Source organism: Lacerta agilis, chromosome 4, assembly GCF_009819535.1.
Source record: "Lacerta agilis isolate rLacAgi1 chromosome 4, rLacAgi1.pri, whole genome shotgun sequence".
Lineage (NCBI taxonomy): Eukaryota > Metazoa > Chordata > Lepidosauria > Squamata > Lacertidae > Lacerta > Lacerta agilis.
In genome coordinates this window covers 24,899,028-24,918,212 of record NC_046315.1, presented here as the reverse complement: position 1 = coordinate 24,918,212, position 19,185 = coordinate 24,899,028, and positions in this window count along the sequence as shown.

Here is a 19,185-nt window from a genome sequence, read left to right as displayed (position 1 = left end):
TGTCATAACTTAAATTCCGTTCCTCTTGAGCTTTAGAAAAATAGTTGTGCTGGGATTCACCTAGTTTAGGGAGAGGAAAGTCTCTTACATTTTTGTTTGGTGTAATCCTTCGCCTGTTAAGTCCCACTGCATCCATGGGGCTTCTTCCCTACCTAGGAGGGCTAACTTAAGCCCCTAGTGAATATGATTTGGACTGCAGACTTGTGGAGGCAGTGCTTGAATGTATCAGGAGGCCAGAAGGGGAAATTTAGGGGACATTATTTTACTATCATTTTTGGGGAGTTGGGGATAGCGCTTGTGAATTTAATACCCCTCCTTTTCCCTAGAATTCGAAAACTGGTTTCAAGTTGCAATTTGCCAGTGTTTAGGGACAAGAGCAGATCCAGTCCAGGACAAGGGGAATCTCCATGTCATGATATGAAAAACTTAAGCTGTTGATTTCAGCATGTCAGGCTGCTGTTCAAGGCATGAAGGCCAGGCTCCCATCACCACCCCTGGCCTGTTGGTAGCCCTGAAGATCCCATTCCCAGAGTAAAGCGGGGTAGGATTACACAAAGACAACATATGGGATGGGCCTATGAATATAACTGTGGAAAGGTATCCTAAGAGTCAGAGGAAGCAGAAGTACATTACGGGTTTAAAACACAGCAAGGTTGGGTGTGCCCCCCTCCCGGCATTTCAAGTCACATTTGCACATTGCTGTACACACACCAGGGAGAGGGCAGGGATGTCTTCACCCAATGCACATTACCTGTTTGGTTTCCTAGCACCTGGACACTAACCCCCTCCCCCTGGAAACTCCTATTCATGAGTCTGTTACCTTGTATGCACATGTGCAACAGCTGTCTCAAATGCACACACCTCAGCTTTTTTATATAAATATTTTTATTGGTTTTTCCATGTATACAACCTCTAACAATATTTCTCTAACAATTTTCCATATTTCCTCCTCTCCTCCTCCCCTGGACTTCCCTCATACTCCCATTAATTTTGTTTTATTTCCATATTACTCACCCTACGTGTTGTTTCCCAAAATTTTCCCAATACATATAGTCTTACACCTCGGGTTACAAACACTCGGGTTACAGATTCCGCTAACCCGGGTTAAGAACTTTACCTCAGGATGAGAACAGAAATTGTGTGGCGGCAGCAGGTGGCCCCATTAGCTAAAGTGGTACCTCAGGTTAAGAACAGTTTCAGGTTAAGAATGGACCTCTGGAACGAATGAAGTTCGTAACCAGAGGTACCACTGTATACAATTGTGTTTGTTTATTCAAACCCTGCCAGTGAGTCCAGTTCTTTAGGTTGCCTCTTCATATATGTTGCCTCTTCATATATGTTGTAAATTGTTCCCATTCTCTTTTAAATGTATTTTAATATTTGTTGGAAGCTGCCCAGAGTGGCTGGGGAGACCCAGCTGCATGGGCGGCGTACAAATTAATTATTATTATTATTATTATTATTATTATTATTATTATTATTATTATTATTATTATTAGTTATCCTTTTCATGTAATTTATCTGTTAATTTTGCCAGTTCTGCATATTCCATAAGTTTTCCTTACCATTGTTCTTTCGTTGGTGCACACATCTCAGCTTAACCGCGAAGCGCATGTGGCCTGCATTTCCAAATCGGATGTAAGCCGGTTTGAGGGAACATGCCTCAATGGAGGCGCTTTGTCAAGGTCAGATACGGATTGTGCCAAACATGTGTCCACGACTTCAAACATCCTGGGGAACCATGAATGCTGTTTGAGCCATCTGATAAGGAGAAGGGAGATGGGGGAGGTCTGCAAATCCATCTGTGTGTCTCTCTACCTGGCAACCCAACTGACCTTGAGGCCTGTGAATTTCCTTAGGGTTGGGATGGTGAGAAACAGCAGCTGTGACTTTTTGCCACCCCCTTTCCCTTTGTGGGTTTTGTTATTTATTTATTTTTATTTCACTCTGTTGCTGTTGCGGATAAGGGATGGGAGATTTATTTTTTTATTATTGGCGTGGATGCTTGTGGGCAACAACTAAGGTTGAGAGCCTGGGTGGTTTGGACAGTGGGGGTGTGAAAGATGTTGAGTTCCTCAAAAGCCACAGCGCGAGAGTCTGCTGGCATGAAGTGGGGCCCTTTTCATGTGAGAGACACAATGGGAGTGAGTGGGAACTGTTGCTATGATCATCGGTTGTTTAGTCTGTTTCAATCTCATACCCTCCAACATTTCTCCGATGAAAATAGGGACGTCCCAATCCCATTCCATAATGATAATTTTACTATTTACATCCCGCACATCTTATTGGGTTGCCCAAGCACTCTGGGCAGCTTCCAATGTATATAAAAACATAATAAAACATTAAACATTAGGAAAACTTCCCTATACAGGATTGCCTTCAGACGGCTCGGGGGTTGGATAACTCCATAATCTCCAACATGTCTCCAATGAAAATAGGGACATTTTTGTTTTTCTCTGTTTATTTTTTTACCTTGTTCCCTGCTCTGGAAATGAAAACATTTGATGAAGAACGGGATATAAATTCTGTATAAGAAGAAGAAGAGTTTGGATTTGATATCCCGCTTTTCACTACCCGAAGGAGTCTCAAAGCAGCTAACATTCTCCTTTCCCTTCCTCCCCCACAACAAACACTCTGTGAGGTGAGTGGGGCTGAGAGACTTCAGAGAAGTGTGACTAGCCCAAGGTCACCCAGCAGCTGCATGTGGAGGAGGGGAGACACGAACCCGGTTCACCAGATTACGAGTCTACCGCTCTTAACCACTACACCACACTGGCTCCCCCCCCCCAAAAAAACCCTGCCAGCACGAGCAGTGGAGTCATAGTAAATGGTAACGTGTAGACAGACTAAGGGTTATTTAGTGCTGTCACTCACCCCAAGCCCTGCCCCCAGCCCAGCATAAATCTTGGCAGGCCAGCCTAGCGGAGAATGTCAGGAACATACGAAGATGCCTTAGACAGAGCCATGTGGTTCTTGTAATTTGAATCCATTAGTTCAGGTCCTAGCCTCCAGAGCAAGAGAGAGCAAGTAGGTTCCCTCTTCCATGTGAAGGTCCCTGAGATATTTGAAGATGGCTACCATATCCTCTCTCAGCCTCCTCTTTACCAGGCTAAACATACCCAGTCGTCTGCCGTGCACACTTTAGCTGAGATTCCTGCCTTGTAGGGGGTTGGACTAGATGACCCTTGGGGTACCTTCCAACTCTGTGATACAAAATGGGTGCCCTAGTTTAGTGCCCCTTCATTTTAAACCCACGGAGCCACTGCACTCCTGAAAACCAAAAACACAAACAATCTCACCAGAGATTACTGTGACTCAGACTGGAGTCAGACAATGGTTTTCAATAGACTTGAGAGTCATACGGCAGAGCCATCATTCATTGCCATGGCAGACACATTTATTTCTTTTGTTCCACTTTCATTTCTGGTCAAACAAAATCTGCAGCTGTTATTTTTTCCCAAGCACTCCAAAACCTTGCAAAACATGTGAGCACAGGCAACAGTGAGATGAGTGTACAAGCACTGATTCATCTGCCATGCTACCTTCCAGCCTTTGATGGGACGGGGGGGGGGGGGGAAGGAATCACTATTGTCTGCCTCCAGTGTCAGGTTTAAAGGTACAGAATGAGTAAGGCTGGAGTCAGGCTCCCCACACATGTCATGCAAAATTTTATACACCTCTATCCTTTTGCATCTTACTTTGCTTTTTGCTAAACAAAAAAGAAAGCTCCAAACACTGTAACCTTTCCCACCCCCCTTGATTATTTTAGTCGCTGAACCTTTTGAGTTTTTTGGCACGTGCATGCACACACACACACACACACACACACATACCCTGATGGGGGCGGGAATCACTTTACTGCAATGGCCACATTACAATTGACTATATTTTACATGACCCAAGTACTCGAAACATCCAGAATGTGAGGCGAGGAGGAAGGGCAAAAAAATCTGCACACCTTTGTGCCACAGGCAGGGGCGTAGCAAGGGGGGGGCGGTGGGGGTGGTCCGACCCGGATATCCCCACTGAGGGGGGTGACAAAATGGTGGGCGGCACTCACTGCAGGGCCAGCCACATGTCTCTCCTGGGAGTGACACGGTGGCTTGAGCACCCGCAGGCTCGGCGCTGCCCCAAACAGTCTGCCCGTTGCTTCCCCCTCAGCTGTAGGGTGGCTGAGTGGGAGGAGGCAGGCGGACTCCTTGGAGGCCCCGCGGTGCCCCTGTGGGCGGCTGGCCCCACCCCCAGCACAGGGCATGCACACTGCCCCAGGCGCCCAATCGGCTTGCTCTGCCACTGGCCGTGGGGGCAGAAGGATGGGAAGCTTCTCTTGCATTTGATATCACTGCAATAGCAATGGGGCATTGTTACATGTATATATGCCATGCACTCCATAGGTGATTTTTGTGAACACACACCCTGGACCTGCTCCCCGGCCTCTGTCTATAATATCCATTTGCAGTGAGGTGACCTGAACTGTATACAGTATTCCAAATGCAGTCACGTCATTGATTCGTGTAACTGCATTATGATATTGGCAGTTTTATTTTCAATTCCTCTCCTGATGATCCCGAGCATGGAATTTGCCTTTCTCGCAGCTGCTGCACCCTCTGCTTAGAGGCCACTGCAGAGAATGCCCTCTCCCAGACCTCCACACACACACCCCTGAAGGACGGCACGCAGAACTACCAAGAAGACCCATCTGCCAGCACAGGAAACAACAATAGGAGATTGACTTGAGAAGCAACAGAGTCCTGATGGAACAGAGGCAACTATCTCAGACCGCATGGCTCTTACAAGCCACTCTTGAGTCCTTATACCAATGATTTAGGAACTTACAGCTGTAGCAACCAGCTGAGACCTCCTCACACTTTGAGTTTCTCTGGTAAACAGGTGGAGCTACAGACAACAGGTCCGATTGTCTATTTCCCCCCAAGGTGAGCTAAGCCTAGAAGGACAGCAAATCCTGTGGTTTTAACCCCTTCATGCATCAGTTAGACTTAAGCATATTTGTTATATGAGGCTGGTTATACCACACGCTATACAGTTTCCAGTAAATGGAAACTTGAGAGTCATACGGCAGAGCCATCATTCATTGCCATACACACCTGTTTAACCGGGCTTTTGACACTTGAGGTGTATATATTTCAGATCCCCTTATTTTTGCGATTGTAAGTTGTTTTAAACTGTTTTAAATATTGTGGTTTAATGTTGTAACCCACCCTGGGACCATAGGGGGAAGGGTGGGCAAACAACAACAACAACAACAACGCAATAATAATATATCGGAAAAGTGGTGGTGGAGAGCATTGCCTGCCCTGGCATTCTTGCCCAACTGCTGAACTTGCATAGCTGCCTAATTTGCTTGTTACCTTAAAGCTAGAACTGAGATCTTGAAATCTGATGTGGGACCAATGGACTTTGGCTATAAGTTGAAGTGCATTTAAACTGTGCCTCAACTAACTTCAATTTGTAAATAAACTCAAAATATCACAAAATGCTGGAGGAACCTAGTGATTTCCTTCCAAAGGAAACCAGGCCTTTGTCCCTGGAACTTCTTACTTCTCAAAGTGAGGTGAATGTACCAATTGAGTGGTATTAAACAATGCTTCGCTCGCCCATTGAAATTAACAGATATGACTAAATTAGGTCTATAAATTTCAATGCCTTTACTCTGAGCAAAGCTTAGTTAAACACTACCCAATATTTTCTTAATTCATTGGCTTAGTAGGACAGGAGTATCTGTCGCCAATAGTCTGTTTCATCAGACTGGGAAACGGGCATATATGTTCCTGCAGGCATATTTTTAAAGCAGATGAATAAAACGTACAACAAACACATTTTCTGGGTTTTCAGGCATTGATGCTAATGACGAACAAACAGCGGATGCGGCTAGGGCACCCTAGTCATGCCACACGGCATCTGCTGCCAGGATATCTTTTGCTTTACCGAACCAAATGCTCAACATGAGCCCAGAATCACAGGAGAGTTGTAGAAAAAGGACAGCAGCTGTTAAAACCAACCAGAGAAGGAGATTGTGTGGCGAATGCCTCTCTACTGAAAATTGGCTGTCTCAAAACCTTTGTAATAAATGTTCACCCTAGAACAGAATAAACCACTGGGAGAAAAAAGCAGGGCTCCCGAGTCTGTCCTCTGGCCTACACCTCCTCCCCAGGGCTTGGCTACCTTAACAGGGTGGATATTACCACAGCACAGTGACAGGTGAAGCTTCCACCATCTCCTGAGGGAACGGTGATTTACAAGGAGCGAAGAATGATTTGCGGAAAGTTGCAGACTGAAACAGAGGGGGGAAGTCTGTTCTCACACGTTTCCTCAGAAAAAGCCTTGCAAGTATTAAAGGAGATGTTCTTTGCTGATGATTAACGGCTCCTTTTCACTTTCTCCTTCAGGCAGCGTAACAATATGGGGTAGTCTACTTTAGAGAGGGTAGTCCTCTGTTTGAAGAACTACCTGGCCCAAGTCTGGTTTAAAGATGAATACCCTAAGAAGTGGTGAAGACGGTCTAGAATTATTATGCTACTAGTAGTAAAAGCCTGAAACTCACAAATTATATCAGTGAGAAGTAGGGAGTTCAGAGGTGGAAGGGGGTAAATGTGGCTGAGTACTCCATGACAGTGATTATGAGGACCAGCTGCAACAAAAGGTTGCTGCATGGAGTTCTTCTGCTCAGGCTTCCAGCCACTATTCTCTTTGGGCTGTTTTGAAGTTTGTTTGGTTTTCCCTTTTGGGACTTAAAAAAAAGTTTGCACTTCTGCAAACTTTGGAGTTCCCTTAAGCCTGCTAATACCTCCCTCTTTTTCGTGGCTAGTGTCGTTTTGGCTGCATAAGGACCAGTACTCAGATTGCAGCTGTGTAAACGGCAGTTTCCAGAAACTGATATTCAAATGCACAACTGCCTCTTGCTTTGGACCTCTTCAGATAGAAGAGGGTCTTCCGACAACCCTTTGAAATAGTGGTGGCTACTGCCCCTTGGGAGAGGTGCGGCAGAAGGTGGAGAAGCCAATAGCTGGAGGAGCCAATGGCAGGTGCAGCCAGCAACAGACAGAGACAAGTAATTCTAGCTTGGCCTCTGTCCTCCTTCCTGTTGAGTCCTAGAAGGGCAACACTAAATCTAAGGGGGAGGAAGGTGGCCAGTAGCGCCACCCTCTGGACTAGATGTTGGCAGAATGTGGTAGGTGGAGCAGCATCCCATTTACTCCAATGGACCATCTTCTGACATTTCAAAACAAAGCACTGTCCTCTGTGAAGTAACACCCTGCTTTATAGCCCACACCTTAGTGATGACCCTCATTTCTGAAGTGCCTGCACATCCTATTTATCCCAGGACAGGAACATAGGAAGCGGCCTAGACTGCTGGTCTACGATGCTCAATATTGTCTGCGCTGACTGGCAGCAGCTCTTCAGGATTACAGACTGGACCCCTCTCTCCCAGCCCAACCTGGAGATGCCAGGGGTTGAACCTGGGGCCTTCTGCTTTATTTACTTATCTTTTTTTTTTTTACCATCTTTCTCTTCCAAGGAGCTCAAGATGACGTAACATGATTCTCTTCCTCCCCATTTCAGCCTCACAAAAAACCCTGTGATGGTAGGTTAGGCCAAGAGATGGTGACTGGCCCAAGGTCGCCCAGAGAGTTTCATGGCTGAGTGGGGATTTGAACCCTGGTCGCATGAGCCATAATCCAACCCTCTAGCCAATACGCCACACATGCAAGGCCGATGCCCTGTCATTGAGCAAAGACCCTCCCCCGGTATCTCTCACTCCAGCCAAGTGTCTCTATTTTACCCACACACGAAATAGGACACGCAATAGGTTGTCCTTCTGTTTCCCGTTGTTATCGCAGAGTGGAGCTTAGTCCTCCTCTTCCCCACACCCAGTTGACAATCTGTAACATCAACATGCATTACAGATTGCTCTCAGATGCAGAACACGAAGCTACTCCAATCACTAGGGGAAAAAATGATTTTTTTAAAATACTGAAAAAGAAGGTGTGGGGAGAAAAATCAAGTAGGCACACACATTCACTTGATGGGAGGGGGAGGCGGTGGGTGGGTGGGGGCTGGGGACAGAAGGGAGAGAGTCTGTATTGGTGAAATGCAGAGAAAAATGTGGCTTGGCTCCTCATTGCGTCTCCCATGATTCACAGGCTGACTCACTTAAGAACATCGCCAGTTACATAACGGATAGATTTCTTAGAGATGTAGCACCCTAATAGGTTCGTAATGAATAGAGCACAGATTGAGGGATTTTATTATTACACCGCCGATTCTCATCGGAGACAGCACGTTCTGGAACAAAAGAAGCAGCCGGGAGACACAGAGGAATCAGATGGGATGAGCACGAGCCCTGCCAGCAAAAGATGTGAGGTTCCTTCAGGATTGGTGCTAAATGTCCACATTGGGAAGATCAGGGCCCCGGTTTATTGAAACTTGCACCAAACTTTCCTTGGCATAAATGCTTCAGACTTTGGAACACAATCCATCTCTCTCGGATAAATGTGTGCATCAGCTACCAACCAGCTTTAGGAGCAGAGGAAGCTGCCGTACTGAGTCAACCAACAGTATACCACGGTTACGTAAATACATAAGCAAACACACACCAAACGTAACCAGCTGAATGCATTTACAGATAAATATTGACCACTACAAAATGTGTAGCCAAAAATATATCATATAATAATGAGTAAATAACAAATAAAGAGCGACCAAGTGGATGAAAACCCCCAATGGACTAATTCAAAAGTCATAGCAGCCTTAGTGTTTCCTGTATATATAGAGAGCCAACAGGTGCAAAGGAAGGTTTGATAAAGTTTTTCAGGTTCGACATGAATCTTCAAAAGGTCAACAGGTGTGCACAAGTTGTTGTAATGCCACAAGTTTCAAACAAGGATTCCCGGAATAGTCATCCTGTTTCGCCCATATGGGCTTCTTCAGTGGTACAGACTTCATATATTGTTCAACAAGATCATAATTATAATTACCAAAGGTTGCTAGCATTCTTTTAATCATCTATTCTCATATATCTCATTCACACACACACACACACACACACACACACACACACACACACAGAGTCGTACCTTGCTTCTCGAACTTAATCCGTTCTGGAAGTCCATTCGACTTCTGATAACGTTCAAAAACCAAGGCGCGGCTTCCAATTGGCTGCAAGAGCTTCCTGCACTCAGGTGGAAGCCATGTTGGACGTTCGGCTTCCAAAAAATGTTCGAAAACCGGAATACTTACTTCCGGTTTTCCGGTGTTTGGGAGCCAAAATGTACGAGTATCAAGGTGTTCGAGAAGGTATGAGTGTATTTAAAATGGCAGGTTTTTACAGTAATCCTGTCAGTGTCTTGATTTGTTTACAGCTTGTTTGTAAATACTCAATATACCACTTCCATTGCTTTCTAAAAAGTTGGTTGCCTTGATTTCTTATTATTCCGGTAAGTTCCGTCATTTCTGCATACTCCATTAGTTTCTGTATCGAATATGCTTTACGGAACTGGCATGTGCTGGTTTAAGATCCAAGCTCCCCGAAAGGCCTTGGCATACTCCCCCACTCCTAAGCATGTCCTTCTGTATAGTAGTTCTTACCTGTGCTGACATCACGCTGCAGGTCAGAGCAACTGTGGAACGTGATGAGTAACATGTCTGGAGGGAAGCTGTGTCAGTTGTGAAGCCTGAAGTGCACCTGTGGTGCCAAGTTGCAGAGTGTGCGCTTCTGCATTTCTCTCGCCCTTGGCAATCTGAAAGCTCCCAGGAAAGAGACACAATTAAGAGGCAGGTGCTATGAGCAGCTGCAAAAGGAGATTTCTGAGGTTGCCACAACCTATTTCTTGAGCGTGCATCCTGATCTGTCTGCACAAAGTTTTCAGGGCGGTTAGAGGAACGGCTATGTATTGATTGGTTTGTGGGAAGGTCAGACGTTGTTGTGTCAAGCAAATGTTATCCCATACTTTCCGGTGGATTTTCTCATTGCTTTCCTGCCGTAAAAAAAAAAACAGTCTGGTTTTGCAGGGGAAACAAGTCTGATGTGCAATAGCTCCAAATCAAATACTTTAATTGTGGAAACTGAATTTGCCAGTATGTGATTCAATCCCTCCCCAATATAAGGAAGGTATGGAAGTAACCTGAGTTATGTTTTACTGTCCTGGTCAAATTATTTGTTTATAGCCATCTCCAACAGTGGGGCAGCCATTGTTGTGATAGTTGCTGTTGTTGTCACTGATTTTCTTCTTACTGGCCCAAACGTCCTTGAGAGGTGAGAAGTTTCAGGAGCAGAAGAGATTTTTGGACTGGGGTTATAATACTGGGGTTTATTTACAAAAATATGCATTGAGCAAAGGTGGAAGTGAACAGATTAAGACAGGTGTTCTTTTTGAACCCGGGGACATATTTGGGGAAGCATCCATTAAAGTTCTTTTGTTAGCACAAGGACTTTTGGCTAGACAACAGAATTTCTCCACCCTCTCCTCTCAGGGTCAAATTCCAGTCCAATCACATTTATATTAAGTGGCCTCAGGCATACTGATAAAGCTGACCCTCGACTGTTCATCTTTGAAATGGGGACAATGACAATATTTGCAGGAGGAAGATACTGACTACGCATTAAAATCTTGTACATGTAACTGTGCTTGTAACCTGAATGGGTATGATGCTGAATTAATAAACAAGTAATACATTTTCTCTTAAACGGACAAGTGCATGAGGGCATTTTTATCTTTATCTTTGAGACTTTTTTAAAATCAATATGCCAAACAGCTACTTTGCCATTTGAATAACTATTTAAGTGTTAATATCATAAGTACATCACCCTGATTTAGATTGACTATCAGAAAATAAAGTCTAATAACTATTCATAACTGCGGAGAATTGCAGAAGGAAGGGAACAATTAAGGCAAGAGATTGCAAAGGACCAAAGAAAGGCAGGATGTGCATGGGAGATGTGAGGGTATGACTAATAAGCAAGACCTTATTTATTAACATAAGAGAGGAATGATCTTCGGATCCAATCTAATTGTCCTATGTTGCCACAAATGCATGGTATGCATTATTGTCTCCCGCCAGGCTGTTTCTGTTAGCAGTGGGATCCGTTCCCTTGCTCAATCTGATCTCCACAGCGCCTTAACTGCCTGCCAGCTGAGCCAAGATATTGGAATGTTTCTTTTGGAATCACCTGCTTTATGCAGAATTTATTCTTTCCCTGTGGGTTTCAGTTCCTGCAGGAGACCCAGATGCCTTTGGCACCAGAGAGAGTCCCGAAGGCGGCGAGTGCATATTGCTAGAGCTGCCCTCCCATGTTACATGGAGGCAAACATGCCTGCTCAGTATACACCTGCGGTGGAGGGCTACAGCCATGCGACTGTGCTTACTCGGGACTTGTGTGTCTCTCAGAGGGGGTGGATAGAAGAGAGGGACCTGTGTGAGAGTCAGGCCAGAGTGGGTTTTCCTCAGGGTGTGAGGCTGAGGAAGGGAGCTGCTTTCCTGGGTGAGAGCTGGGAAAACTCACTTCTTTGTATGCAGACAGAAGATTCAGGCATAGTTATGATAGAATATACAATTTTGTGTTTTATCATGATTGTTACTATCATTTAGGGAAGCTTTTAATGTTTGATGGATTATTGTATTTTAATATTTTGTTGGAAGCCGCCCAGATGGGCGGGGTATAAATTATTATTATTATTATTATTATTATTATTATTATTATTATTATTATTATTATTATTATCTTTAATGGAGTGGGCTGGGGAAACCCAGCCAGATGGGTGGGGTATAAATAATAATTTTTTATTATAATATTATGTTCTGTTCTTTTTTCCTCTTTTTTCCTTTTTCTCTTCTTGTTTCGCTCTCTCTCTCTCCTCTCTTTCTTGTCTTTTTGATTCTATTTCTTCTTGATGCTATTTTATTGTATTGTGAAAATTGTAATAAAAATCTGGGAGGAGGGGAGGACTTCTCTCTCTCTCTCTCTCTCTGTCTCTCTCTTGAAACCTACATTTCAATGCTCAGCATTGAAACTTGAATGACAAAGGTGTGTGTCCTCAAGTACAGGAATAGCCAATGTGGTACACTTTGTAGGCTTTTGGACTCCCAGCATTCCTGAGTATTGGCCATGCCAGCTGCAACTGACATTCTGGGAAGGGCCCACAATATTGGCTACCTATGCTCCAGGGCTAGGGACCTTCTTTCCTCTACAGCCCTAGCTTTACTGCGTCGGAGGGCAGGCTGCTGTCAATCCAGTAGAGCTGCCCCCTCCCCCCAATAGCACATTTTACAAAAGGTAGAGGAGCACAACTTGAATGATGTTCGCGATTTTGGTGTAGGGAGCAGAGTGCCCTTGTAAGGTACCCAAGAGGGTGTAACGGAGGTCAGTGCCAGAGCTTTTCCAGAAGAAAGAGTTTTTACGAACAAAGGAAAATAAAAGGAAGATTGCAAGGCAAATTACTGAAGGCTTCTCCCACAAGGGAAGGGTGGAGAGAGATATTGAAAGAGAAGAGGCAGCGAGCCAAGGGCAGCTACACACAGTGATGTTTCAGCATTCTTGGGAAAGGTGGGGGAATTGAGGGAAGCTGGCAAGAGACCCAGAGAAAAAGAGAATGTGATGAGATATCTCTATTTCATCTAATGATCTTTCAGCAGCGTGCTGGGAGTGGAGCTCCTCAGCATCAAGGTAAATCCAAATAAAACAAGCGCCCCAAGCCACAGCAAGCCTTCACCAGGGCGGTCACAAGGTGCAATTATGCAAAAGCCAAGGCTCCCAAGAACTGCTCGCTGGACCGCTCTCAAGAAGAGAGCAAAATTCAAGAGCACAGTGGGTGCCTAGCCAAGATCTTTTGAGAAGGACAAAAGGGCTACGGGCAATGCCAGGGGTCTGCAGGACCTTTCTGTCACATCAAAATAAAAAATTTAAAAAAATCCTTCCAGTAGCACCTTAAGAGACCAACTAAGTTTGTTCTTGGTATGAGCTTTCGTGTGCATGCACACTTCTTCAGATACACACTGAAACAAAAGTCCCCAGACCCTTATATATAGTGAGAGGGTGGGGAGGGGTATGACTTAGAAGGGTGGTGGGAATGGGTGATAGGCTGATAGCTGTGGTAAACCTGTTGATGACTGTTAACAACTGCAATTGGTCTTACAGGAAAATGCATGGGGCGAGAAGGTTTAAAAATAGCTTTGTCATGTATAATGAGATAATGTATAATGTCACGTGTCACATGTTAGCAAAGGGACACGACAAAGATCACATGGAGAGCACTGAGCTCAGGGGTCTAATAACTGCTATTTACAAAATCAGCTCTGTATTACTCTGTTTGTGGGTAGATTTTTTTAAAATGAAAATTTGTACTTTTAAAATACACCTAGGGGTGGTTGTGGTTGTTGTTTTGTAACATATTTATTGAAAGTTCGAAAATACATAACTATACGTGCACCAAACATGGTGAGGCACAAACAAAAAAGAGAAAAATAAAAAGAGAAACAGAACCCATGCAGAAGGGAAAACAAAGAGGTTGGGGGGGGGTTACCCAAAACTGTCTATTTTATAAGGCTGTTATTGTACTTCACCAGATCTTAACCTATTACAGTATTTGTAAGAACTGATTCCAAATATCACTTGAATTTGTCCATGGCAAGTCTGCGTTTATATGCAAGTTGTTCATATGTTGCGAGTTTGTATAAGTCTTCAATCCAATTATAGAAAGGAGCCACATTTTTATTTTTCCAATTCATCAGTATCAGTCTTTTTGCTGTGATAAGGGCACGGAGAGTCCACTCATATTGTCCTTTCGTAAGGTTCCATGTGCTGGGTATATAATTCAAGAGGATATTTTGCTCTGTAAATGCAAGGTTGTTCCGTACAGTTCTGTTGATGGTTTCGGTTACCTTATTCATGCCAATAATCTTTCCAAATAGGACAATGGAAAAAAAAAACCTATGTTTTAGAAAAGCATTATACACGTAGCTTTACCCCAAAACCAAGTAGGTAGAAAGTTTTAAAACGAGCCCAGGAAGTGATGTATGACGCAGTACCTTCCTGTGGAATTGTCCTGGCGAAAAGATGGTTCTCCCCGCCCTGTTCAAGATCTGGTAAGGATGGGCAGGAGACCTGCCTGCTCCCGAGAACAGCATGTGTGGGAGGAAGGTCATTGCATCTGGCAATCGCAAATGCTTGTGCTGACATAATGATTGCCCTGGCCTAGAGCAATGTTAAATCCCACACCCCCAAGTATGGCATGCACAGAAATGTTAGTTCAGGGGTCGGCAAACTAAGGCCCGTGGGCCGGATCAGGCCCAACTGCCTTCAGGATCCGGCTCGCGGACTGTCCGTGGATTGGCGTGGGGATTCTGTTTGTTCGGGCTGCACCATTTTTTTCTGTGCCATTCCATTTCCCCCCCCCTCTCCCTCACACATACTGCAGTGGCGCCTCCTCCCTCCCTCCTCCCCCTGGCTTCTCCCTGCCCTACCTAGAGGAGGAAGGGCGCTGGGCTGAACAGCCTCTCTCCAGAGCCAGCCCTTTCGCGTCACTCATCTTCCCCCCGCAGCCGCCGCCCTGGTGCTCCTGTGGGCCAGAGAGTGGAGCGGACGAGCTCCCTCTGCCTACCCATGAGAAGCAGTAGCGGCAGCGGTGGCAGCCCCAGGGAAGGCAAGGACAGAGGCTGGGGCTGGAGCTGGGGCTGGGGCGGAGGACTACTTGCCCCACTCACCTCTTCTTCCAACTCCTCTGGTGCCGCTTCTCCAGCCCGCCACAAGGTCTGAGGGACAGTGGACCGCAGGGCCGTCTTTAGCAGATGTGGCACTGGGGTGCAAATAGCCGCCCCCAAATTACCACGGATAGTGTTGGGATGGCCATAGCTGCGCACTGCCAGCCTCCCAGAGGGGGGCAACTCTCCGCCATGCCACAGCGGAAGGGCAAACCCCGCAGAGGCTTGGGAGGGAAGCTGCACGCCCGCCAGCCATATAGTTGGCGGGGCGCAGCTGGCGGGCATGCAGGGAAAGGGGAGGCCACCAGCAAAGCTGCGCAGCTCCCCCACTTGCTGGGGCGCCCCTGAGAGGCCAGTGCCCTGGCGCAACGTACCACTAAGCCCTATGGGAAAGACGGCTCTGGTGGACCGGCCCGCGGCTAATTTTTTTTGCCAAGCCCTGTTTTAATTAATCGTTAAATTAACCCTGTCATATGACTTAGCACTACTCTCTCTTTTCTCTATTTTGCCAGCTAGGATATTCCTTTACTGGTGCCACCGCTACCCACAAGAGGACACTTCAGTGCCCTGACAGGTATAACTTTTTCTCCTCACAGTTCCCTGGGAAGGAACCACAACAGAAGTAGAGCATCCAGATCAAGGGAAATAATAGTACCACTCTATTCTGCCTTAGGGACACTGGTGGCGCTGTGGGTTAAACAACAGAGCCTAGGGCTTGCTGATCAGAAGGTCAGCGGTTCACATCCCCACAACGGGGTGAGCTCCCGTTGCTCGGTCCCAGCTCCTGCCCACTTAGCAGTTCGAAAACACGTCAAAGTTGTTGTTGTTCAGTCGTTCAGTCGTGTCCGACTCTTCGTGACCCCATGGACCAGAGCACGCCAGGCACGCCTATCCTTCACTGCCTCTCGCAGTTTGGCCAAACTCATGTTAGTAGCTTCGAGAACACTGTCCAACCATCTCATCCTCTGTCGTCCCCTTCTCCTTGTGCCCTCCATCTTTCCCAGCATCAGGGTCTTTTCTAGGGAGTCTTCTCTTCTCATGAGGTGGCCAAAGTACTGGAGCCTCAACTTCAGGATCTGTCCTTCTAGTGAGCACTCAGGGCTGATTTCTTTGAGAATGGATATGTTTGATCTTCTTGCAGTCCATGGGACTCTCAAGAGTCTCCTCCAGCACCATAATTCAAAAGCATCAATTCTTCGGCGATCAGCCTTCTTTATGGTCCAGCTCTCACTTCCGTACATTACTACTGGGAAAACCATAGCTTTAACTATATGGACCTTTGTCGGCAAGGTGATGTCTTTGCTTTTTAAGATGCTATCTAGGTTTGTCATTGCTTTTCTCCCAAGAAGCAGGCGTCTTCTAATTTCGTGACTGCTGTCACCATCTGCAGTGATCATGGAACCCAAGAAAGTGAAATCTCTCACTGCCTCCATTTCTTCCCCTTCTATTTGCCAGGATGTGATGGGACCAGTGGCCATGATCTTAGCTTTTTTGATGTTGAGCTTCAGACCATATTTTGCGCTCTCCTCTTTCACCCTCATTAAAAGGTTCTTTAATTCCTCCTCACTTTCTGCCATCAAGGTAGTATGATCAGCATATCTGAGGTTGTTGATATTTTTTCCGGCAATCTTAATTCCGGTTGGGGATTCATCCAGTCCAGCCTTTCGCATGATGAATTCTGCATATAAGTTAAATAAGCAGGGAGACAATATACAGCCTTGTCGTACTCCTTTCCCAATTTTGAACCAATCAGTTGTTCCATATCCAGTTCTAACTGTAGCTTCTTGTCCCACATAGAGATTTCTCAGGAGACAAATGAGGTGATCCGGCACTCCCATTTCTTTAAGAACTTGCCATAGTTTGCTGTGGTCGACACAGTCAAATGCTTTTGCGTAGTCAATGAAGCAGAAGTAGATGTTTTTCTGGAACTCTCTAGCTTTCTCCATAATCCAGCGCATGTTTGCAATTTGGTCTCTGGTTCCTCTGCCCCTTCGAAATCCAGCTTGTACTTCTGGGAGTTCTCGGTCCACATACTGCTTAAGCCTGCCTTGTAGAATTTTGAGCATAACCTTGCTAGCGTGTGAAATGAGTGCAATTGTGCGGTAGTTGGAGCATTCTTTGGCACTGCCCTTCTTTGGGATTGGGATGTAGACTGATCTTCTCCAATCCTCTGGCCACTGCTGAGTTTTCCAAACTTGCTGGCATATTGAGTGTAGCACCTTAACAGCATCATCTTTTAAAATTTTAAATAGTTCAGCTGGAATATCATCACTTCCACTGGCCTTGTTGTTAGCAAGGGTTTCTAAGGCCCATTTGACTTCACTCTCCAGGATGTCAAAGTGCAAGTAGATAAATAGGTATCGCTCCGGTGGGAAGGCGAACGGCGTTTCCGTGCGCTGCCCTGGTTCACCAGAAGCGGCTTAGTAATGCTGGCCACATGACCCGGAAGCTGTACGCCGGCTCCCTCGGCAAGTAAGGCGAGATGAGCGGCACAACCCCAGAGTCAGACACGACTGGACCTAATGGTCAGGGGTCCCTTTACCTTTACTATTCTGCCTTAGTCAGACCACACCTGGAATACTGTGCCCAATTCTGGGCACCACAATTTAAGAAGGATGTTGACAAGCTGGAACATGTGCAGAGGAGGGCAACTAAGATAATCAAGGGTCTGAAAACTTAAATAAATAAATAAATATTTTACCCCGCCCATCTGGCTGGGTTTCCCCAGCCACTCGGGGCAGCTTCCAACAAAATACAAAAAATACATCAAAACATCAGTCATTAAAAGCTTCCCTAAACAGGGCTGCCTTGAGATGTCTTCTGAAAGTCAGATAGCTGTTTATTTCCTTGACATCTGATGGGAGGGTGTTCCACAGGGTGGGCACCACTACCGAGAAGGCCCTCTGCCTGGTTCCCTGTAACGTCGCTTCTCACAGTGAGGGAAGCACCATAAGGCCCTCGGCGCTGGGCCTCAGTGTCCGGGCTGAACGATGGGGGTGGAGACGCTCCTTCAGGTATATTGGGCCGAGGCATAACTAAGCCTTATGAGGAGCACTTGAAGGAGCTGGGTATGTTTAGCCTGGAAAAGAGGAGACTGAGAGGAGATGTGATAGCCACCTTCAAATATCTTAAGGGCTGACACATGGAAGAGGGAGCATGATTTGTTTTCTCCTGCTCTGGAGGGTAGGACTCAAACCAAATACTTCAAGTTACAAGAAAGGAGATTCTGACTCAGCATTTGGAAAAAACTTTCTGACAGTAAGAGGTGTTCGGCAGAGGAACAGACTCCCACGAGAGGTGGTGGACTCTTCTTCCTTGGAGGGTTTTAAGCAGAGGTTGGATGGCCACCCTGCCATGGATGCTTTAGCTGAGATTCCTGCATTGCAAGGGGTTGGGCTACATGACCCTTGGGTCCCTTCCAACTCTTAAGATTCTATGATTCTATGTTGCGTCACTTCCTGGGGGCATTTAAAAACAATTTGTTTATTTATTATTTGCAAAATCTGGTTGGCTTTTAAAAAATGATTATTAGCATTTCCCCAGTTAAATAGACAAATCTATCCACCCACCAACAGAACGACATGGAGCTGATTTTGTCAACACATGAAACCAGTATGGGAAGGAATCGGGTTGATCATCCATCCGTTCTTCCTTGCCGTCAGTGAGCCATGGAGGGCTCATCTTGCTGCAGTGATAGTGCTTGAGAAACTCTTTAGACACCCTTTTGATGCTCCAAAACAATGTTAGGTCAAGAAGGCACCATAAAAGTGAGGCAAGAGGAAGCTCTTGGAGCTGTTCAGAATGCCAGGGCAGACTGTTTTCTCTCCCCCCACCCCCACCCTTTGAAGGGAGGCCCCAAGGCTGACATCAGCAGTGGACCTTGCCAGGTGCCAATGCTGACCTTGATGTTTTTCCAAGCCAACAATGGACATACTAACTTCCCCCCTTCCACTCTCTTCAGTATTTTGTTCTTAGAGCACTTTCCAATTGGTTGATTGTGCCAAACATTCCGCACAGTGGCCGGGCTGGCCACACACTCAGACTTGTAGCAAGACAGGGTCAAGGTCACTACTGACGCACACAAGTGTACAGTGGAGAAGGGGGAACATAAAATGTTAGATTGTACATTGCATACTTGTGGGGCAGCTGAATCAGGTTAGAAACGGGCCCCGCATGCGACGAGGAGGCTCTCTCTTACAGAAGCGAAGTTAAAGAGAGCTCGATAAATACCGGATTGGCTTCTATTTGCTATGGAGGATCTAGAAGTGAGAGCATTTGGGTGAAGGTAGGGGTGTTACACAGAAACAGCTAAGAGAGATGTTAAAAAGCGATAATGAAGACAACAAAAACGGGGGGGGGGGGGGCAGACCCACACCATACATTTAAAGCACACGGCCTCCTCTAAAGAATCCTGGGAACTATAGTTTCTTTCTTTCTTTCTTTTTTACAGAAAAATTTATTGGTTTTCCG